Raw genomic sequence first — 9,658 nt, forward strand, 5'->3', positions numbered from 1 at the left:
ATGCTTGATTTTCCCCTGCAAAGACCCGAAAGCCGGGTCATTCTGTACTTTCCCAATGTGAGCAGTGTTACCCCAGATAGCTATGCCATGAAGCACATTCGTATAACGAAAGACTATGTGAAAGACTTTGGCTCCATGGCAATTGAACTGTATGTATGTGATCTGAGCGCCATTCAGTCATAATGTGCACTCAGATCTAAGCTATCTGGGGATATGTTGAATGTATATGTTTTATGCAATAGCTGCACAGTTATATATTTTTATGTATTTTATTGTATTTTGCTACCATGTGGCTAATGGAGTTTTGCCTCTGTCCTTGGAGATAATTGGATTACTTCCCAATTATCTCCAGGATAGAAGACTCTGTGGAACTGATTTTGGGCAGAAAAGCCATGCTTCGTTTGGTCAAATAGGACTTTCCCTTAACTTTTTAACCCCTGGATGGAATTGGCTGAATTTTGACTATGTTTATAATCAAAGTGTGCTGAGTTTTTTTTTGTTTGTGGCATGTATATTTTTATATTTTATGTTTTTATGTTTGTGGCATGTATATTTTGGAAGTTATTAATATTTGGTAAAAACTGTATTTCTCTGTCTGTGATAATTATATTAACCATTGTGTTCAGTAATCATATCACAGGCAGAGGGGAGGATTTTGTGTGGGAGTGTCTGTGTGTATTGTACAGATTGATTGGTTGTCCTGTAAAACCCTGTGGGCAGTACTAAGTTTGTGGATTGGGAATAAAAGAGGCTGTATTATTATTATTAAAGAGATTTATGGCTGATTCAAAGTACAGACGGGTTCGTGCAGATAAAGGCACATTGAGGAAGATTTCTGCCAGATCCATTCATCTGATCAAAAGAGCAGCTGCTAAAATACCATTACATAGCAGCAAACAGATATTTGAAGCTGCTGGTGCTTCTGGAGTACCACGGACATCAAGGTGTAGAGTCCTCCAGAGTCTTGCAATTGTGCATAAACCTTCTATTCGGCTACCACTAACCAATGCTAACAAGCAAAAACGGCTGCATTGGGCAGAAAAATACATGAAGACTAATTTTCAAACAGTCCTGTTCACTGATGAGTGACGTGCAGCCCTGGATGGTCCAGATGGATGGAGTAGTGGATGGGTGGTGGACGGCCACCCTGTTCCAACAAGGCTGCGACGTCAGCAGGCGGTGGTGGAGTCATGTGGAATCATGGGAAGAGAGCTGGTTGGCCCCTTTAGGGTCCCCGAAGGTGTAAAGATGACCTCTGCAAAGTATGTGGAGTTTATGACTGAGCACTTTCTTCCCTGGTACAGAAGGAAGAACTATGCTTTCCGTAATAAAATCATCTTAATGCATGACAATGCACCATCTCATGCTGCAAAGAATACGTCTGCATCAATGGCTGCTATGGGGATAAAAGGAGAGAAAGTCATGGTGTGGCCTCTATCCTCCCCTGACCTCAATCCTATTGAGAACCTTTGGAGCATCCTCAAGCAAAAGATCTATGAGGGTGGGAGGCAATCTACATCCAAACAGCAGATATGGGAGGCTATTCTGACATCTTGCAAACAAATTCAAGCAGAAACTGTCCAAAAACTCACAAGTACAATGGATGCAAGACTTGTGAAGCTGCTATCAAATAAGGGGTCCTATGTTAAAATGAAACGTGACCTGTTAAAATGTTTAAAAAGTTAAAATGTTGTTATAAGTTTGATTGAAATAGTTTTTGATTTTAGTAAATATGCTGCAAACATAGGAATGATAATTTTCAGTTCTTTACAACCAAATGACAATTTTCAGTTCTTTACAACCTATAAGGTGTTTTGAAACTTACTGTGTGTAATAATATGGAACAGTGCATTGTACGTTTTTTATGTTTAAAAAAAATACTGTTATCATTAGGAGGTTTGTTCAATAAAATTTGAATTGTACTCTTAATAGTTGATAACATGAGAATTATGCTGACTGTTATTTACATCAATTATTTAGGTAAATTAGAAAAATATAATTTACATAATAATTTGGAACAGAGTGTATAGTAAGAAAATGATCTATATACAAGATAGGGCGCCACAATCACATAGATGTAATCATATTTACCACTCAAAAGATGAATACATGTAAGTGGGAGAGAAAGAAAAAATATATCATAGTATAGTATTTATTAACCCCTTCAGGACCGGACTATTTTTGCGATGTTTGTACGTTAAGGACCAGAGCTATTTTAACACTTTTGTGGTGTTTGTGTTTAGCTGTAATTTTCCGCTCTCTCATTTACTGTTCCGATACAAATTATATATTGTTTTTTTCAGGACAAAAAGCGTTTTCTTTACATACTATTATTTTTATCATGTAATATAATTGAATTTTACAAAAATAATAAAATATGGTGAAAAATTAAAAAAAAACATGTTTTTTGACTTCTACTTAAAAAATATTTTACTGATCTACAAAATCGAATGAAACAAACTGCTAAATAGATTCAAAATGTTGTCCTCAGTTTAAAAACACCCAATGTTTATGTGTTTTTTTGCTTTTATTTGCAAGTTATAGGGCTATAAGTACAAGTAGGAAATTGCTGTTTCAAAATGTAAATTTTTCAAATGTATCAATAGTGACATTGTAACACTGTTATGTCATAAATCTCCAAAAAACACGAACATATATATATTTTTCTTAAACTAGATAACCCAGAGTATTCATCTAAGAATATTTTGATACTTTATATGCAGCAATTTTACCACAAACCTTTGCCAAACTTTGCATAGGTAGTTATTTTTTTTTATTTTTTTCACATAAATTGCAATTCAGGTATAAATTCACAGATTCTGTTAGGTGTCACTACCAAACAACACCTCAATATGTGTTCAGCAACATCTCCCGAGTACAGGGATACCCCCCATGTATAGGTGTGTTGGGTTGTCGGGGGGATAAAAGGCCACATTTGGCAGGTGCGCATATCAGTTTCCCAGCTTGGAATTTTGACATGTAGTCAACCTGCATGCATGTCCTATTTGGGACATTTTTGAAGCCGGACAATGTATTTTACCCTCATCAAACCATATATTTTTGAAAAGGAGACACCCTAGGATATTTCACATGGTGGTATTTTAACACTTTCCATGCACTAATTCTACCACCAGGCTTTGTCAAACATTGAGTTAGTACATTTTTGTTTAGTTTTTTTCACACACATTGTACTTTAGGCATGAATTAACAGATCCTGTTATGTGTCACTGCCAAACAACACCCCAATATGTGTTCAGTAACATCTCCCGAGTACAGGGATACCCCCCATGTATAGGTGTGTTGGGTTGTTTGGGGGCTAAAAGGCCACATTTTGCAGGTACGCATATCAGTTTCCCAGCTTGGAATTTTGACATGTAGTCAACCTGCATGCATGTCCTATTTGGGACATTTTTGAAGCCGGCCAATGTATTTTACCCCCATCAAACCATATATTTTTGAAAAGTAGACACCCTAGGGTATTTCACATGGTGGAATTTTTACACTTTCCATGCACTAATTCTACCACCAGGCTTTGTCAAACATTGAGTTAGTAAAATGTTTTTCAGTTTTTTTCACACACCTTGTACTTTAGGCATGAATTATCAGATCCTGTTATGTGTCACTGCCAACAACACCAACAACACCCCAATATGTGTTCAGCAAGATCTCCTGAATACAGTGATACCACCCATGCATAGGCTTGTCGGGTTGTTTGGGGGCTAAAAGGCCACGTTTGGCAGGTGCGCTTATCAGTTTCCCAACTTGGAATTTTGACATGTAATCAACCTGCGCCCATGTCCCATTTAAGCCAATGTATTTTACCCCCATCAAACCATATATTTTTGAAAAGTAGACAACCCAGGGTATTTTAAATGGTGGTATTTTAACACTTTTCATGCATTTAATTCTACCACCAGCCTTTGTCAAACTTTTGGATAGTAATCTTTTTTTGTTTCTTTGTTACACACATTGTACTTTAGGCATGAATTAACAGATCCTGTTATGTGTCACTGCCAAACACTGCCCAATATGTTCAGCAACATCTCCCGAGTACAGTGATACCCCCCATGTATAGGGTTGCTGGGTTGTTTGGGGGCCAAAAGGCAACAATCAGAACTTGTACATGTCAGTTTTTCAACTTGACAATCCAGGTATGCTTGGTCTATCTTCAGTTTGACATATTTTTGTACCCCAATTAATGTCACCATCATGACAGTATATATAGTATATATTTTTTATAAAGTAGACATCCAAGGTTATAGAGGATGGGGTGTTTTGACTTCTTTCCCCCAACCATTTTGCCCCCCAAAGAAAGTGTAGTGGTCATTTTTTTTTTATTCTGGTTTTTATGCAAACGTCATCTGGTTTTAGCCAGCTGGTTATGTGTTACTTTTTATTCCATTTTGATAAAACCCCAGTGGTGAAACGTGTTAATGGATTTTATTGTGTATTTTAAATAATAAATTAAGTTTGGCTATACTTCTGTGCCATTCATATGATTTTTATTATTTTTACACATATAACATTTTTATTATTTCTTTTCCTGGCATTTTATATATCCTGAGGTGGGGATTATACCGCCCACGCTATATCTCAAGTGCAGTGTGATCTGCACTTCAATTTGTGAGTATATTTCCTTTTCTTTTTATTTATACCACATTATATCATCAGAGAGCACTATTTGTTGTTCCTATTCTTCCCTTCTCCTGAGAGTTGGACACCATCAGACCCAAAGAGGAAAATAATTCGTAATATCCTACAAGCAGGGATTATTCTGCTGAACACCTGTTACCCCCGAGCTGGTTATAGCTCATGTAAATGTGAGTGTAATACATCATATTATTTTATTGCCACGTATCTTATACACTCTGCACGATTGGTCCTTTTCCCTTTGTGTTTTCCATATCACGAGAGGATTTGAAGTATCAAAGAAAGAGGGAACACTCTACCAGACATTTTATTTTTCCTATATATATTGGGACTAATTTTATTATTTATATATTTTATTTTGTTTTATCTTGGCGCAGCCTTTTTCTCTTTTTTCTGTACATTCTGTACATTCTCACTTCAGAGGTTAAGAGGGTTACCCTCTGTAAGGTTGCTGCCTACTTATTATATTATTAGCGCTAACCTATTTTCTACTTTTTATGTGTTACTGCCAGAAAACTCAGCCAAATCAGCCAAATCAACACCACCCATGTACTTATTATACGCCCTGATGCAAACCGGTTTGGACTCTACTCTGCCCCGGACAGAGATGTCTGACATGCGTTCGTCATGGATGGTGGTTAGCATGTTGACATCCTTCCTGTCCCTAAATTTTAGTGCAAGCACTTCAGCTTTGCGAAGTGCTTTACATTCGCCTTTTTTTTTATTTTGCATCTATGAGAGATCGTGGAAAGTCTTTGGAATTTTTTTCTGGCAGTGCCGCAGGCCAGTGTCTGTAAACCATAAAGTGTTTTAAACAGACGGACACTACTATAAAAATTATCCACATAAAGGTGATAACCTTTATTAACCCCTTAAGGACCAAACTTCTGGAATAAAAGGGAATCATGACATGTCACACACGTCATGTGTCCTTAAGGGGTTAAACAAGGGGTTTAGTAGGTCCCATACAAGTTTCCCACTTGTCCCCAGGGAGTCAGGACAGCCAGGAGGGTCCAGTTGACCATCTTTCCCCTCATATACACGAAAGGCAAATGTGTATCCACTTTCGCTCTCGCACAGTTTGTACAGTTTTATGCCATACCTAGAGCGCTTTGAGGGGATGTATTGTCTTAACCCTAATCTCCCTTTGTATTTCATTAGAGATTCATCTATGGATAAATTTTGTTGGGGGGTATAAACATCCGATTTTTATTTTATAAAGCCTATCGTATTGGGGGTGATCTCTAAGGTGACAGAGGGTATTGTCACTGAAATGTAAAAATCTCAGCAGTAACTCGTATCTGGCTCTAGGCATGGTTTGGGAGAATACTGGACTAGACATTATTGGGTTGGTGCTCCAGTATGAGCGAATCGATGGCTTCTTTATAATCCCCATGATCATTGTAAGAGCCCAGAATTTTTTAAGCTCTGGGACATCTGTGGGATGCCAGTCATGCTCCCTGGCTGTATAGCTACCTGGATTGTTGTCAATAAATTGGGTAGCATACAAGTTAGTCTGGGAAGCAATCTCCTCCCAGATAGTATCCCCTAAAAATAGTTCTACATACTGCATTGGGGAGAAGCCATCCACATTAACATTAATGCCTGCGTTGGCACTAAAAGGGGGGACGTTGGGCTCGGCTAACTGTGGAGGTACCCAGTCCTCCTCCACATTCGGCGTAGTAGAGGAAGCACAGCTTCTTTCTTCAGCCAGCTTACACACAGATGACATGTCGTCTTGACTAGACGTGTCAGAAAACTGACCTGGGTCAAAATCTGACGCCAAGAAGGCATATGCCTCCTGCAAGTTATACATACGCTGCATGTTTTACACACGACTAAAACTAATTACAAACACACACCTTTTTTTTTTTACTAAAACAGACTAAACAGCAATCCCTAAACTAACTCCTGTCACAAAAATCTAATGGAGATTTGGGGGAAGGAAACTGACTGACTAAGACAGACTAAGACAGACCAAGACAGACCAAGACAGGCCCAAACAGACCAAGACACATATTTTTAAAACAAATTAAAAAAAAAAAAAAATACAGACAGTACAAATACACTGCTGTAACAGATCTGGCAGGGAAGGGGTTAAAACGGATTTTTTAATTCACTTTAGATACTGTATAAAAAGCTCTGGCGGATTTTTTAATTCACTTTAGATACTGTATAAAAAGCTCTGGAACACTTCTGCTGCAACAAACTATCACGATCTCTGTCTCTCTCGCCTCACAAAATGCTACAGAGGAGAGAGGGGCAGAGATCACTGTCAAAGTGAGTATTTGTAACACCCACTTTGACAGCAGCCAATTGTAAACGATCGCGGATCGCTCACACGCCGCAATTGGCTGTTACTATCTGCCTGGGATGTCTGGCAGATAGTTACAGCGTTATACTGGCGGGAGCGATCTTAGATCGCTTCCCGAAGCCCGATTTTCGCTATGACGGTTAACAAACAAAATGATACTAAAAAAGTTAAAATCACACTCACAAAAGAAATGGAACAATTAGAAGTATTCCTAAATTGTGCAAGAAAGCATATAAGCCACTCAAAGGGCTAAGTTCCCAGGTGCAGCCTTTGATACCTCTCGGTCGACAGGCAATCCCACCACCTTAGATTTCCAAATGTTCTCTCTGTAGGAAGGTCAAAGTGATATTCTTTTAATCTAGGTGAGGGCTGAAACACTCTTTTGGGAACAGTCAGTGCTCGACGCGGTTCGTCTCAATCGACTTTATCCAGAGCGTAGCATACTTTTGTGTTCAGCTTCTTTTTAAGTTTGAATTTCACGCGTGTGTCCTTATTCTGAATGTGCATGCGCGGGCTACAGTCTGAACGCACTATCCGTAATTACGCTCAGCTTGTCTGACCGCGCATGCTCGAACAACATCCTGGAACGCAAAATAACTTTATTGGTGCTGTTCGCGAACAAACAGCACGTCCAGTCACACATCATATATGTTAGGGATTATGCCGTCCGCGGAAGTTAAAACAAAAGATTGTATATTTTATAACATAATCGAGATATATAAGATAATAAATGGTAATCACCCTTACAGTAAGAACATATTAAATTAAAAACTTTTGAATAAATACATTATAAATTAAGAGCAAATTGAGAAACATACAAATCAAGAACATTTTATGTTTATATATGGTATTTAGGAATACTTCTGATTGTGCCATTTCTTTTGTGAGTGGGATTTTAACTCTTTTAGTATAATTTTGTTTGTTAATAAATACTATACTATGATATATTTTTCTCTTTCTCTCCCACTTACATGCATTCATCTTTTGAGTGGTAAATATAATTACATCTATGTGATTGTGGCACCCTATCTTGTATATAGATCATTTTTTGACTATATATATTCTGCACTTCGGATTGAGGGATTTGGGGAGTGATCCCTATATAGAAGCTAGCCTGCACGTTTTTGCACAGCTCTTAATATACCTGTTTCCATTATGTTGTGTTCAGAGCCAGCCTTATAGGATCTGTCTATGTAAGTGTGAATTTGTACATCCTTGTACTCAGTATATGCATCTACAAAACAATATTGCACTATTTGTGTGTGTGTGTATATATATATATATATATATATATATATTTAATCTGGGTTGTTGTTTTAGCTATACCTGAATCTTTTAATTGAAAAGGGTGAGTGCCATTGCTAATATTCTGATTTGATCAATTTAATAGGATATAAAGCTTTTGAAGTTGTTACAAAAAAAATCATGCATACCTATGAGATACCAAAAAGTATTATTGTAGAAACATTACCTCAACTAATTAAAATATTCTCACATCACAATGTAAACAATATGGATTCCAACTCTCCCTCTATCCCCTTATCCCCACCTTTCCTGTTCCTCTTTTCTCTTGTACTAATGTTTCATAAAGACACTTTTCTTTATCCCCCCATAAAAGATTCATTGTTACATACAGTTGCAAGAAAAAGTATGTGAACCCTTTGGAATGATATGGTCATAAAATGTGATCTGATCATCATCTAAGTCACAACAATAGACAATCGCAGTCTGCCTAAACTAATAACACACAAAGAATGAAATGTTGCCATGTTTCTATTGAACACACCATGTAAACATTCACAGTGCAGGTGGAAAAAGTATGTGAACCCTTGGATTTAATAACTGGTTGAACCTCCTTTGGCAGCAACCAAACGTTTCCTGTAGTTGCAGATCAGACGTGCACAACTGTCAGGAGTAATTCTTGACCATACAGAACTGTTTCAGTTCAGCAATATTCTTGGCATGTCTGGTGTGAATAGCTTTCTTGAGGTCATGCCACAGCATCTCAATCGGGTTGAGGTCAGGGCTCTGTCTGGGCCACTTCAGAAGGCGTATTTTCTTCTGTTTAAGCCATTCTGTTGTTGATTTACTTCTATGCTTTGGGTCATTGTCCTGTTGCAACACCCATCTTCTGTTGAGCTTCAGCTGGTAGACAGATGGCCTTAAGTTCTCCTGCAAAATGTCTTGATAGACTTGGGAATTCATTTTTCCTTTGATGATAGCAATCCGTCCAGGCAGCAAAGCAGCCCCAAACCATGATGCCCCCACCACCATACATCACAGTTGGTATGAGGTTTTGATGTTGGTGTGCGGTGCCTCTTTTTCGCCACACATAGTGTTGTGTGTTTCTTCCAAACAATTCAACTTTGGTTTCATCTGTCCACAGAATATTTTGCCAGTACTGCTGTGGGACATACAGGTGCTCTTGTGCAAACTGTAAACGTGCAGCAATGTTTTGTTTGGACAGCAGTGGCTTCCTCTGTGGTATTCTCCCATGAAATCCATTCTTGTTTAGTGTTTTACGTATTGTAGATTCGCTAACAGGGATGTTAGCATTTGCCAGTGACTTTTGTAAGTCTTTAGCTGACACTCTAGGATTCTTCTTCACCTCATTGAGCAGTCTGCGCTGTGCTCTTGCAGTCATCTTTACAGGACGCCACTCCTAGGGAGAGTAGCAGCAGTGCTGAACTTTCT

This window comes from Pelobates fuscus, chromosome 3 (genome assembly GCF_036172605.1).
Source record: "Pelobates fuscus isolate aPelFus1 chromosome 3, aPelFus1.pri, whole genome shotgun sequence".
Taxonomy (NCBI): domain Eukaryota; kingdom Metazoa; phylum Chordata; class Amphibia; order Anura; family Pelobatidae; genus Pelobates; species Pelobates fuscus.